The sequence below is a fragment of the Ambystoma mexicanum genome, chromosome 2q (assembly GCF_040938575.1).
Source record: "Ambystoma mexicanum isolate Mex_15411 chromosome 2q, UKY_AmexF1_1, whole genome shotgun sequence".
NCBI lineage: Eukaryota > Metazoa > Chordata > Amphibia > Caudata > Ambystomatidae > Ambystoma > Ambystoma mexicanum.
Genome location: NC_090924.1, coordinates 1,167,828,717 through 1,167,843,779, shown reverse-complemented (window position 1 = coordinate 1,167,843,779; position 15,063 = coordinate 1,167,828,717).

Here is a 15,063-nt window from a genome sequence, read left to right as displayed (position 1 = left end):
GCCCAGGCCAGCAGAGAAGGATACAACACTGGGCCGACGACACTACCACTATGGAGTTGGCAACTCTTGCAGAGGCAGAGAGTGATGGAACGCAGTCTGCTGCCACCAGTTCTGTAGGGGAGGTAGCAGCCACTGCCCCACTCAGCGACGTGGAGATCCACACTGAGGAATTCCTAGACATGGACAACATCCATGTCGTATGTCCCCATACACCGAGCCCCCAGCCCACCCCCCAGCCCTCCACACAGGGCCCACCAGTATGCCCCATGCAGGAACATGCCGTTGTACTGGGGAGTCCGCATCTGTCGACCACATCAGAAGGCAGTCCAGCAATGGGCCACCCTGCCACTGCACCATCCACCTACCCAGCCCTCACTAACATGGAGGCCCGCCTGGCGAGGGTTGAGGCCTGCCAGGACAGTATGATTGAACTGGTCCGGCAGTATGTGGTGGAGGGGGGAACAGACCCGCCGTGAGATACGGGAGGCAAATGCGGCTTCCATAATGGCCATGAACTCCAACACAATTGTCATCAGAGATAGTTTAGCTGCGGTTAAACATGTCCTTGGCAGGATTCTAGAGCATATGCAGCAGCAACAACCTGCGTCAGCGGTATGTGTAAGTCAATATCTGACCTGACACCATTTAAATCACTGCCATGGCTGCAGCTATTTGGTGTTGACATGCACATGCCCCTGGATGTATGCACAAAGGTTCATTTGATGCAATGTGTACTGTACTATGGTCTGCTGGTGTAGATTGCGTTGTCCAGATGATGCAGGGTGTACACTTGCATGCTGATGCAGATGTACTGTGGATGCGGAACAATGCCTTGCCACCCATATTGGCGATGTATCGTACTCTGTATGTATTCCCACTAGCAGCATTGCCACAGGTGTAATCATGTTTTGTCATCCAACGCTTGACATTCCCATGGTGGCCTGCTTGTGCGTCTGGCATATTGTCATTGCTGTGCAGCATTGGTCTTATGTATGGCATTGATGTGTCATGTTCAGGTTGGGATGTTCAGGGCAACAGTGTTTAGCTGTATGTGCATTGTCCACTCACTGCCCAATCTCACCCAGGTGGAGTATGCATCCCCCCAATCTCACCCAGGTGGAATATGCATCCCCCCATCTTACCTAGGTGGAGTGTGCATTCCCCCCAATCTCACCCCCCCACTGCACTGCCATGGGCCAGTCAGGCAATTTACCGAGCCGCCAGGCATGTCATCCAGCATGTCGCTCCATGTAGAGGGGTAGCGAGGAGTTACGCAGCACCATGGCATCATGTGTGGATCCGGGATATCGGGCACAACAATGTGTGATCATCTAGCTGGAGTCACATACCATCTGCACATTGATGGAGTGGTATTGCTTGCGATTGCGGTACACCACCTAATTGGCATGAGGGACCACCAATTCTACTTGGGTGCAGTCGAGGGCACCGACGCAATTGGGCATGCCTGCCAGTGCATGGAAGCCTACTTTAGTGTCAGCGAGCTCCTGGCCAGTCTGTGGTAGGGATATGTGGATGCTTGCATGCTTCAGGAGGGCATCCAGCACTTGGGTCAGCATGCGTGAAAAGAGTGGTTGTGATATGCCATGCAGCTGGCCCACTGTGTGCTGGTAGGTGCCTGTGGCCAGGAAGTGGAGCACAGAAACTATCTTCAGTAGAGGGGGGATGGCAGTGCGGATTTCTATCAGGCTGACGATGTGGTCGTGTATCATGTCCACTATGGTGGTGATGGTGTCCCAGTCCAAACGGTACAGGGTGTGGATCTATACAAGGGTTAGGTTGAATGGACTGGCTCTAATACAGGGGATTGGTGGCTGCCTACGTGGTAAAACTGACTGCACTGGTGGGACTTGCTGGGCCTGTCTCACCCTCCTTCTCCTCCTGCGTCTCCTCTGTGCTGCCTGTTGTTGTTGTTGTAGTTGTTGTTGTTGCTGGTGTAGCAGTGCAGGCATGTCCTCCAGCCCCAGGATTGCTACAGCAAGTTTGATCCTTTTGGTGTTGGAAGGGGTGTGGTGTGTAGATGTGCTCCTTTGGTGCTGGGACAGGCTCCAATGGCTCCACCTGTGGTGATTGAGTGCACCTGTGGCAGTTGGGCACACAGCAGGTTTCTATTTACGGGTGGTCCCCACCATAGTCCAGACCCTATTTAACGCCTTCGGGATGCTGATAGGTGCATGCCTGCCTTACTTGTGATGCCCTCCTGTTAGCGGCATCCCGGTGTTGCCACCGCCAAGGGCGCGTGCATGCCGGTAGGTAAGGGCACAGTACAGGCGGTGGCGGTAATGCTGGGTTTTGAGGCTCATAATGGCCCGGACCGGTACTCGATGCTGGTATTACCATTCCGCCTTCCTTTTGTCATTACCTCCATGCTCGTAATGAGGCCCATGGTATCCCCCTTTTTCGACAATCCACCTAACCCCTATCACTGCGTATTTTATGGGAAACTACAGCTCCCATAATTTCTACCCAATTTACTTTAACAACAGTACTGAGCCGAGGAAGATGAGATGAGGAATACGGTCAGAAAGATTATCTCCACTTACTTGCATTGGCTCTGTTCCTGTAATGGGGCCAGGCAGATTCAGGCACGTAGTCCTAACAATGCACACCTGCCACTTGTTAACACTCTCTGTGGGAATAAGTGGTGTGCACAGGCACACTTTGAGCAAGCCTGGGCACAAGAAGGAACAGCTCTTTCAGGGCTGGTGCAAACCAGGCTGTGGAATGTGTACGCCCAATGGACCGATCAACCAGTTGTATGGATTGAGAAACAGCCAGGCTACAAATCCACACTTTCCAGAGGCCGTAAGTGTTCCAAGGCTGAAACTGAGTATCTTGAAGTGACCCCACGTCCTCACCTGAGTCTACTTCAGATGAGAACACCACCACCTCGTCGGATAGTGTAGTTGCGCCTTTCTTTTTGAGCTCTTCTGTTCTTTATAGAGGAATGGCCACTATACCTGCCTAGGCAGGAGACTGACCTCCCGGAAATCACTGGTGAAGAAGGGAAAAAGCCTGAGGCTACAAAAAACCCTTCCTTCCAGTAATTCAGGTTGTAAGGATCCAAGGATTTCCAGCTAGGTGTCAGACGAATGATGCAGGTAAGTCTCCAGAAGAACAATCCCAGAAGCAAGTAAGAAAGGAGGCACTGGATGGAGGAGGTGCCAGGTAAGCAGCGGAAAAGGAAGCAAGGTAGCTTACAGCAAGCAGAAGCAGTCAGGGGAGCGAGCGGGAAAGGAGCAGCGCTAGAGGCAGTCCAACACAACACAGAACCATGCAGGCAGCAGCTCTAGTAGCACTTGGACTGCGCCTACTCAACCAACAGGCAGCACTGCACATGATGGCAGTAATGGTGCAGAGGAGGAGGCGGAGGAGGCGCAGGCGCCAACCAGCCAACCCTGTACCTATGGCAAACCCCATTGTGCAGCCACCACTACCCCGCAGGCAGCCTGCAATACCACGCATCAGGGCCTCATCCTGGAACCTTACCCCAGGACAGATCCACACACTATACCGGCTGGACCGCCCAACAATCCTGTACATCACTGCCATGATTGAGGACGACATCAGCAGCCACATAGACACCCCCACTGCCATCCCCCCCCTCCTGAAGGTTGTGTCTGTGCTGCATTTCCTTGGCACTGGCACCTATCAACACACGATCCGTGAGCTGCACGGCATATCACAACCCTGTTTCGCGAAAATCCTGGTACAGGTACTGGATGCCCTTTTGCGCCATGTGTCGGAACACATAGCCTAACCCCGTACCATCCCCGAGGTCATTGCCACAAAGTTGGCCTTCCATGCCATAGCAGGCATGCCAAATTGCATAGGTGCACTTGACTGCACCCACAGTGAGCTCACAGTACCACGTGCAATTGAGATGGTGTTCCGCAATAGGAAACAGTATCACTCACTGACTGTACAGATGGTATGTGATGCCACGCTACCGATTACACACTGCTGCGCACATTTCCCAGGCTCAACCCATGACTCAATGGTACTGCGGAATTCCACGTTGCCACGGTACATGGAACGCTATGCCGGACAAAGCACATGGCTATTGGGTGAGTACAGCTGACAATGCTCTGACCCTGTTGAAGCATTATGTATGTGTCCAGGCCAGTGAGCAATGTGAGTGTGCCGCTGGACCACACATGCATCACCCCCCCTCCCATCTACCAAATAGACAGCGGATACCAAACATCACAAAGGAAGACATGACAGGTCACCACAGTGTGCCTGTACACACCCTGCCAACGCCCATCCTGTCACTGTCCCATACACCTTGTGCCACTGCAGACACCCACCCACAAATGGAACACTGCCCTCCCAATGCACGAGATGCCTGTAAATGAGACGTCGTGCATTGACTACTTCAGTACAGTGGAGTCACTCTCCCATGTGTGCACATCACTGCACTATGACATACTCACAATCCAATGTCACCCGCAGGGCACAGTACACATGCACATAAATGTGTAGGCCAATATCCAGTTGGGGACATCCACTGTGATGCCCAATGAACACTTCAAACCACTGCATGGCACATATGCATGAATGAACAATGATACAAGATAGCACAGCATCAGATTAAGACATGATACCACAAACACTGACATGTCCCCCATCTTCATCCCATGTAGGTGATGCTGGATATGCACTCACGCCATGGATGATGACACCTGTACGGAGACCAAGGAACAGGCATGAAGAGGCATACAATAGGGCACATGTCCGCACACGTGGAATGATTGAGAGGACATTCGGACTGGTGAAGGCCCATTTCCGCTGTCTGAGCAGATCTGGGGTATCACTGCTGTACAGCCCAGTGAAGACGGGTAAAATCATGCTTGTATGTGCCATACTGCACAATCTGTGCCTGCGCAGGAACATCCCAATGCCCCCAGACGCAGATGAAGAAGATGGGGATGGATATGAGGATGGGGATGGGGATGAGATGGCACCACCTCCCCCTGGGAGTGCACTTGATGGCCAAAGAGCACGGGATGAGCTGATTTGCATTTACTTTTGAGACACAGCACATTCACAGCAATGCATAGAGTGATGACAATAAATGATTAGTTGTACTGCAAATGAAATGATAGATGTCCACACATGTATGTTTTGCTTTCAAATGATGATATATTGATGAATTGACAACAGGGAAGGAGGTGAAATGGTTAGGGAAGCTGTACACCCGAGCCCACCCACCACCCAAACGTACCCACCCCCACCCAGGCCCCAATGTTCAAACACCCAAAACAACCTCCCCCACCACCCAAACGTACCCACCCTTCACACCCTTCAAGTCCACGTGTGTCCTGCAGTGCCCCACACACATATCATCACTTCCGTGTGCGCTTTTGTGCCTGTGCATCCTTGCCCGAGAGCCCCGTTAGCCGACTTGAGCGCCTCCTTGGACTGGCAGTAGTGGAGCTTGATGGGGTGGTGGTATTTGATGGCACAGAATCCGGTATGGATGGCATCCGTGCAAGATTTGGAGGTGTTGTCGTTACCCTCACGCACATGGCGTGCCAGGGTGACTATTGTGCTTGCAAAGCGTCCAATAGACCTTGAGAGGCGACGCACTGACGTGCTATAGCACTCCCTCTGCAGCCTATATTCTTCAAGCTGCCTCTCCACCAGCTGGGTGAGGGTTGCCTGCTGCTCCTCCATCCGCTGCATGCGGGAATTCAGCTCTGCCATGGATGGGGTGGGTGACCTCATGGGACTTCTGAGTGAAGTGGGGCTAAACTCCTGCTGATGGAAGGAACCCAGGTCATCAAATGTGGGCATCACCCCCTGTGGCCCAGTATCAGAGCGCTCTACCGGGGCACTGTTGTCACTACAGGCCGCCGCCTTTGCAGTGCAGCTGCCTTCTGTGTTGGTTTGGGTGGGCATGGTGGGTTCCCGTGGCACCTGTCTTGCCTCAGGCAGCGTGGGGATGTTGGTGGTGGTGGCCGGAATATCTGTTGCAGTTGGTAGTGGGGGCTGAGATGCCGAACTGCTGGCAGCATCCTCTTGTGTGGGGGCGGTGGCTTGGGCACGTGCCGGTGCTGATTGCCTGGCCTGTTGTGCAGTGTCACTGGATACGGCTGTGGGGACACAGAGGACATGCAATTAGTGTTGTGGTGGTGGCTGATGGGTGCATCACATGCATCATACAGGTTGGTCATTGTATGGTGTTCGTTACATGCATCTGATTGCTTGGGGTATGCATTGTTGTGATATTGGGTGCCATACGGATCTTGATGGGTCCTTTGGGCCAGTCATGCACTGCCTGGGGGGGGGGTTATTAATGGGTCCTTTGGGCCAGTCATGCACTGCCGGGGGGGGTTATTAATGGGTCCTTTGGGCCAGTCATGCACTGCCTGGGGGGGAGGGGGTTTATTAATGGGTCCTTTCGGCCAGTCATGCACTGCCGGGGGGGGTTTATTAATGGGTCCTTTGGGCCAGTCATGCACTGCCTGGGGGGGGTTATTAATGGGTCCTTTGGGCCAGTCATGCACTGCCTGGGGGCGGGGGGTTATTAATGGGTCCTTGGGCACTTTAATGCCATCAACATATTCTTTTATGGCATTCATGTTTGACCACTTGCCAGCATCTGCAGGTGGGTTCACTCCTGCCTCAGCCTCCCCGATCCCATGAATGCCGTCAAGGTGGAGGACACTGATGCAACGCTCCTCCCATGCTTGCAGCCTCAGTGGGGAAGGGGGTCCTCCACCTGTCCCACTGCTGCGTTGGCGGTGTGTGGAGATGAGGTTACGAACCCTCAGCCTGAGGTCGTCCCACCGCTTGTGGCAGTCCTTGACGCTCCTCACTGTCACGCCCACAGCGGTGCACTTGCGTGCTGCTTCTGCCCACACTTCCTTACTCCGCTGCTGTGTGGCACGCCGTTGATCGGCACTGAACAGCATCTCTGCATGCTCCACTATGTGCTCCACGAGCACAGTTAGCTCCGCCTCACTGAAGCGCTGTTTGCGCTGCCTCTGCGCTGGAATCCTGGCAGACATGCTGGTGGTCCCTTTTGCCTTCTCACAGTATGGATTGTGCTTGTGCTGACTCTGGATGGCAATGGATTGTGCTTTATATGATGGCCGCCTCTCTGTTTCCGGTTTTTGGCGATCATGGTATTTCCGGTTCCGTTTCCGTGGCGACGGAGGCGGACACGGGTTTTGCGCTACTTGTGGCAGCGCTATGTCCATTTCCGTGGCTTTTTCCGTGATGGCGGTAACAACGTTTCCGCGTCCGTTTGGTGCACGCGACCAACAGCACGTAATCGGACGGTCTTTCCACAACCTTGCGGACACGGAAACTTTATTACCGCCGTCACGGAATCACCGCGATCCGAAGCTGCCAGGTTGTAATGAGGCCCAATGCCTCCTTTGATCCACAGCAAATTATATGCCTGTCGAAGATGTAGTTTAGAGAAAATCTTGGATTCTTGCACTGATTCCAGGATGTCCCTTATGAGAGGCATGGGATACCTGTCTCTTAACATTGCACGATTGAGCCCGCGTTAGTCAATGCAAGGCCAGAGTTCCTTAGTGTCCTTCTTGGGGATGAACAACAAAGAAGCCCCGGCGGGGGACTTAGAGGGTTGAATAAGCTCGTTCTGGAGATTATCTTCCAACTATTCCTTAAGGGCTTGTTTTTCAGGCATGGTAAGTGAGAACATGCGTCCATAGGGAACCAAGGCATCCTGTTTAAGATCAATGGCACAATCTTCTGGGCGATGTGGGGTTAGCACCCTGGGGATATGATCAAGAAACACTTCCTTAAAGTGACCAAAACAGCCCAGACGCTATGGACTCCTAATACAGTAGACACAACCTTGGTACATTCCGCCAAGGCAGCCTGAGGACTGGGTAGATGGAAGCAATGGGAGGAACAAAACTCTGATGGGAAGTGAATAGTGTTCTTGCTCCAATCGATGTACACGTTGTGCAGTCTCAACCAGGGAATCCCCAAAATGACTGGGAAATGGGCAGACCGGATGAGATCGAAATTCATGTTTTCCTGGTGGTCACATATAACGGAAGTCAAGGGTGTAGAAGTATGGGTAACAGGTCCCGAAATAAGGGGTATTCCATTGACACCTTCAACTGCCTTGTTTTCTCTTCTTTCTTGTCAGGGAATACCCTCCTTATGGGCTCAAACTCCATATAGGAAATTACCTACTGCCCCACTATTAATGAGTGCCAGAGCTTCAATCTTCTTGTGGGGTAGAAGGAGAAAAAGGTAAACAACCAATAAACAGGAATGCAGATCCTTTTTGGTGGTGTGTGTAACCAGCAAGGAACCAATATTGACTACCCAGTCCTGGATTCGTCGTAGGACCGAGGTCTTTCATTTCCTGTTCTCCTTGGTGGCACTTCGGCCAATCTCTAAGGAAATGACTATCAGCACCACAATACATGCAGAGGCCCTGTTTGCGCCTTCTCTTCCTTTCGGAAGAGTACAAGGGACCTCGGGCTGTGCCACTCTGAATGGGTTCTTCTCTTGTGGACTCCCTGGAGGATAAAGGAGCCATAACAGGCATCAGACTGGTCTGAGGTTTGTTTGAGTGCTTCCTGTGTTCTGCCTTTCTTTCCTTAAGGTGATAGTCAATCTGCAGAGTAAATGCTTTCAGATCAGAGAATGTAGCAGGGCGGGCGATTCTAGCCAAATCGTCCTTCAGCTCTTCTTGCAAACCTCTCCTAAAAATTATGTACTGAGTCTGCTCCGGCCAACCAGCCTCTGCGGCAATGCATTTGAAGTCGCTAATATAGGTCCTCTCATATGCCAATCCCTGACGGAGGTCCAATAAGGTTTCACAGGCGGAACCTTTAAAAGGTCTTCCATAAGAAGGCTAAAAAAGCCTGAAAATCTAGTAAGGAGGGGTTCACCGAAGTGACCAGGGCGGTGACCCAAGACATGGCATTACCCATCATATTGGAAACCATAAAGCCTACTCGAGCCTGGTCAGTGGCATAAGTGTTCATCCTGAAAGTGAAATTGACTATGTAGGTATCAATGAATTCCTGGAGCGTTTTAGGTGAGCCATCATGCTTGCCCATAGCCAGTCCCATGGGTGGAAGGTCAGATGCATGGTTGTCTCTTGCGGTAACTAACTGTTTCAATACTTCGTTCTCCGCCTTCACCGCTTGGAGTACCACAGAGAGCCCTTGAACCACTAATATTAATTCCTGGACCTGTTCTACAGTAGCCAAGGCTGTCGTGGTTGTTTGGTGTTGCAAACTGTCACTTGCAGTGACCCCACATCCTCACCTGCGTCTTCTTCAGATGAGAACACCACCTCCTCATCGGGTAGTGTCATTGCATTTTTATTTATTTATTTATTTTTATTTATTTGCGCCTTTCTTTTTGAGGTCTTCCATTCTTTGTAGAGGAATGGCGACCGTGGGAGGTAGCCTCTATGCCCACTGAGTAAACAGCCTAGGCAGGAGACTGACCTCCCAGAAATCGCCAGTGAAGAAGGGAAAAAGCCTGAGGCTACAAAAAAAAGGATTTCTAGGTAGATGTCCGACGAATGATGCAGGTGTGTCTCCAGAAGAACAACCCCTGAGATGTCCCATAAGCAAGGAAGAAAGGAGGCACTGGAGGGAGGAGGAGCCAGGTAAGCAGCAGAGAAGGAAGCAAGGCAATTTACAGCAATCAGAAGCAGTCAGGTGAGCGAGCGGGAAAGGACCCGCCCTGGAGGCCACGGAGGAAAGGAGGAGTGGCAGCAGAGTGAAGCAGGGCTGAGAGCAGCATGCCGCAGGCAGAAGCATAAAGGCTAGGGAGAGAGGGAGAACTAGCGTGGGAACCAAGGAGCAGACAAAACACACCACGGTTGCAACGCAGAGAGGGGGGCAGAGCAAGAACGTGCTGGGGCATTGGAATTTGTGTGAGGGGACATCAATGGAGGATCTTCCACTGCCTCCAAATGCTCCACGGGTGCTGCCCGGTGACACTGAGTGAGCAGAGGAAATAAACCTTCAAGGTGCATCAAAGCGGCCCGTGACCCTCCTGGGTGAACGGCAGAGTTGGGGAGGAGCAGAGGAGGCATTGGTAACTGCCTTGACTGCTGCATGAATAAGATGAAAGAAGGCTAATTAACACGGCTGGTGAATTATCGAAGGCAACAAAAGCCTGGCTTGTGTTAAAAGCAAAAGTGAATGTAAATTGAAAGTTGAAGGTTGCGCTAATGAAAAGGACAATTGCTGAATTGTAAGCAAAGTAACACAGTGGTGCTGCCAAGCGAAGTCTCACATTGGAAAGTCTCTGTGGAATGTTATGAGAGTTGAAAGATGTTGCAGCTCGAACCAAAGGAAAGAAAGTAACCGCGATAAAGAAAGAAAGCTGAATAAGAGGAAAGAGAAGTATGTGAACTCTGAATATCCCAAGAGAGCAAAGTATATGAACTTTGAAAAAGGCCAAGAGGGCCATCTAAATAGAATAAGAACTACAAGAAAGAGAGGTCGAAGTGGTCATGCAGAGGTCTATGTAATATCCTGGCCGTTTCATAAGTGTTCGGCAGTGAAAAGATACCCAAGTTAAAACGTGGGGAAGGAAACCCCCACAAAGCGACAGGCTCGAGCCCGGCAGAGGGAAGCCTGTGCAGAACTGTATGATAAAGTGATAAAACACAGGCTCAAGCCCGGCAGAGGGTAGCCTGTGCAGGACTGTGTGATAAAGTGTCAAAAGACAGCCTGTGCAGAACTGTGTGAGAAAGTGAAAGATGAACGGACTGGCTTGAGCCCGGCAAAGGGAAGCCTGTGCAGAACTGTGATTTGAACAGTGTATTGATGATAAGACAGACAAAGCATAAGGAAGTGATTGAACTACCAGATGTTTGAAGCCCAAGATTGAGCTGTTGAATTGTGACAGTAAACCAAAGTGTACAAGACTGATAGAACTGTGCCATCCACCTATCCTTTTTAAGAAACTCTCTAGACTCTTTGAGGATGAACGTGGGTAAAGGAGTTGTTACTTAAGCCATTCTGACAATTGTTACTTAAGCCATTCTGACACTATTTACTTTTGTATTCCCTTAACACATTTGTCATTTTGGAAAGGAGGGCAAGGTTAGATTTTCTAAATCTAGGCCTTTTTATTTTGACTAGACTGACTTGGACCAAAATACTAAATAAAGGTTTACAAAACTTGTATCCATTGTGTGTGTCTACTGCTCGATACCATGCCTTCCTTACACCACTAATATCTACCTATGTGCTGTGCTCAGGCGCAGACTCATGCACCCCGGTAATCCTGCGTGGGGTCCCCGCAAACAAGCCAACACCCTGTATCTGTTCGCAGGACCCTGACAACATGCGCACCATTTTCCGTAACTTGAGTCATTTCACTGTCAATCTGCGTCCGAACCCCAATAAATCGCACCTGTACCCATCTACTCTGCATATGCGCACCTACCTGCGATCAGCACCCTGACTTTGTGTACACGCCCCTATATTCCCGATCAGGCCTTACCTTTGCGTGGTGCAATTCAGGCCTTACGCCTGCTTTCATGTGGCGGATAGAGCCATGGCTTTGCCTGCTGAATCCCTTCCGTGATGTTGCATGGTCGGTTCCTTGTATACGCTTTGTTATACATTGATGTGCGCAGTTGGGGACGTTCAAATTGCAGAAGGTTGTCCCTCGAAACGGCTACATTTTCCCTTGTTCTTCTTCATTTTGCATGTTCGCCCCCTATTTTGGACTCTGTGTAGGCCCACACCCTATGTGGAGTATCGTGCAAGGCACTAGACTGCTCTCAGAGGTGTGCCATACCTGCATAAAGGCCACTCAAGTCCCGGAAAAGTTGAACAGGATTTTGCGTACAGAATGGCACGCAAAGTCACTATTTTCCGCACATGAATCGGGCCCTAAATGTTTACTCCAGAGCCCAAAAGGAAGGAGAAAGCATAGAAGAATATGTGTGTCCCCTTCATAGCGCTAGCACTATCGTGCAGGTTTTGGAGCTGGTATAACTGGTATAACTACAGAAGAATTGATAAGGGACCACATAATAATCCCAACTAATGACTCAATGGTATAACATTTCATGTGACACCGAGGCCTTTCTCCCTCTTTAGGAATCTTAATCTTAGTTATGTCCTCTCTCCTGTCCTAGAATGTCCTGCGCTTTTCCTGCACTCGCTTTCTGAGTGCTGTCGTCTTGTCCCATATCTCTACTCACTTGCCCCTCGCTGTCTCTGTCTACTCTTGGGTCACCCCCTCCTCTCCCAACTACTCTATGGTGCTCTCTGTCTCTCCTATCTTTTCTAACTGCTTCTCTATCGACTATCCTGCTCTCCTCATTAAGTCTGGTAGGAAGAAGTTTAAAAAGGACATCCTGGTCTCCAATCCAGGCCTCCCTATTGCTGACACCTACATCAGTGCCTCCTGCAAGGAAACTCTCACCGACATCCTCTTTGTCGTTCCTTCTCCAGATCCATGGACCCCACATATGGTCTCTGTGCTCTCTCCTTTCTCCTCTTCTCTCATTAATGGTGGCACCCTTTGGGACGCCCTCCTGGCCTCCTTCCTAACCTCTAAGGTCATCATTAATGTCTACTCTAATGGGACCGTCTTGGTCCAAGGCTCTCAAGCCATCCTTCATCTCTTTGATAGACGCTTTCTGCATCTCATCAACTTCCTTTCTTCTCCTGCTGTCCCCTCTCCTCTTCCCTTGGCTACCTTGCCTTTCTCCTCCCTGTCTGCCCCCTCTCGGGCGCTTTCTACACTTCCGCAGGGCTTACTTCTGATCTGTACCCCTCCCCGGAAGTCCTTCAAGGAGGGCAATCTTCTACACATTGCCACTCTAAACTCCTGCTCCGCTGTCAAACATTCCTCTGATATCTGCCGCCTTCATGAAGAACTTGACATCAATATCCTCGGTCTCTCTGAGACATGGTTTATGGCCAGCTCCGTCACCAGCTTTGACACGCTCCTACCTGATGGCTACAAGATCCTCTCCATGCCCAGGCCCAACCGCTCTGGTGGGGTGTTGCATTATCTTCCCTGAGTGGATTCCTGCCTCTGTTACTCCTACGCAGGCCTACTCCTCTTTTGAATGCCTCGTCTGCAGGCTCTCTCTCTCTCCCCGAGCCATTCCCTTACTGTGGCTACTATCTATCGGCCACCTGGTCAGATCTCTTCCTTCCTCTCGGAGTGGGCAGACCTGTCCTCCTCACTTCTGGCCTCTACCACTCAACTCCTCCTTCTTGGAGACTTCAACATCAACCTGGAGCCTCCTGTCCCCCCCTCTGTACTCTTTCGCGACCTCTGCGACTCTCTCGCTCACCATTCTCCCCTCTGGCCCTACTCATTCTGCAAGACACAGTGTTGATGTTCTGATCTCTTCTGACCTTCCCCTCTCTGTCCCTCTCTCCACTCCTCTCTCCTGGAGTTATCACTTTCTCATTTCCTCCCACCTCACCCTCCCTACCCTGCAGGCCAAGCCACCTCCATCACTGCCACCCACCTTCTCGGTAATCTGACCCATGAAGCGCGTGTCAGTTGAGGCTTTCGCCGCCACCTTCTCACTCCCTCCTCCCCCTCTGGCTGACTCTCACCCTGACACAGCCCTCTCCACGCTCCACTCTTCTATATCTGATACTCTTCATATCCTTGCCCCTGTCATGAGAATCCGCCTGAAGCCCAAAGCCAAGTGTAACTTCTGGTATGACTCAGACCTCGTCACCCTAAAACGCAGGTGTATGGTGGCCGAGAGGAAATGGCGTGTTTCACGCTCATCCTCTGACAAACTGGCCTGCCGCCTGCTGCAAAGGCAATACCGGCTCTCTGTCCTCACCAAGAAGAGAGCCCATATCCAAGCCCCCGTCTCTGCGGCATCTAACAACTCGGCCAAACTCTTTAAAATCTGCAAGGAACTGGCCAATCCTGCCGCAGTCTATACCTCTCCTGTCACTTCCCAGGCTCTCTGCACGGCACTGGCTTCTCATTTCATTTCTAAAACTCAGGACATCCTGTCCTCACTCTACTCCTCTACTCCCTGCTCCCTGCTCTTCCCCTGGCCCTTCCTCAGCCACCCCTCCTCCCTCCTTCTCGGCCTTTCCCCTTTTCTCTGCAGACGAGGTTTCTAGACAAGTCCGATCTATGAAAGTCTCATCAAAACAGGTTCACCCCTGTTCGTCCAAAACTATCAAGGACCACATCGACTCTCTGGCTCCTGCCCTGGCCGATTTCTGCAACCACTCCTTCACCACTGGCGTCTTCCCTTCCCCCCTGAAGCACTCACTTGTGCACCCTCTTGTAAAGAAACCCTCTGCAGACCCCTCTTGCCCGGCTAACTATCGCCCAATCTCCATCACCCCCTTCCTGGGCAAGCTCCTGGAGAAACTGGCCATCTCCCAGCTCAATCTCCACACTGAATCTGTTGGTTGTCTTCATGACCATCAGTCTGGTTACAGAGCTGCCAGAAGCATGGAAACTGCTCTCCTGAACATCCATGAAGACCTGCTCACCAACCTTGACGCTAATACCCTGTGCATTCTGATCTTGCTTGACCTCTCTTCTGCCTTTGACACTGTCAATCATGCCATCCTGCTCAACCGTCTCTGTCATAACCTGGATATCACTGGTCAGGCTCTGGCGTGGCTGAGTTCTTCCTTCTCCAATTTTCCCTTCCTAGGTCCGACTGGGGTCCTTTCTCTCTGACATTTTTTTCTCTACCTGTGGTGTCCCCCAGGGATCTAAACTCTCTCCCTGGCTGTTCAACCAATACCTGGCACTCCTTGCCCACCGCATCGCCGGTCTCTGTCCAAACTTTCAGTGCTATGCGGACAATACCCGGCTCATTTTCAGGCTACCCTCGGCCTCCTCCTCTCCTTCCCTCATCTTTGACTGTTTGTCTGCCATCCAGGAGTGGTGTGCCGCCAACGACCTCTGCCTCAATGCCAGTAAGACTGAGATTTTACTCATCGGTACACTCCCTCCATCCCTGCATCTCTCTGGCCGGCCTCTCTTGGCCCTCTTCCTACTCCCACCTGCAAGGCTAAAAACCTTGGGTTCATCTTCGACTCTGCTCTCTCCTTC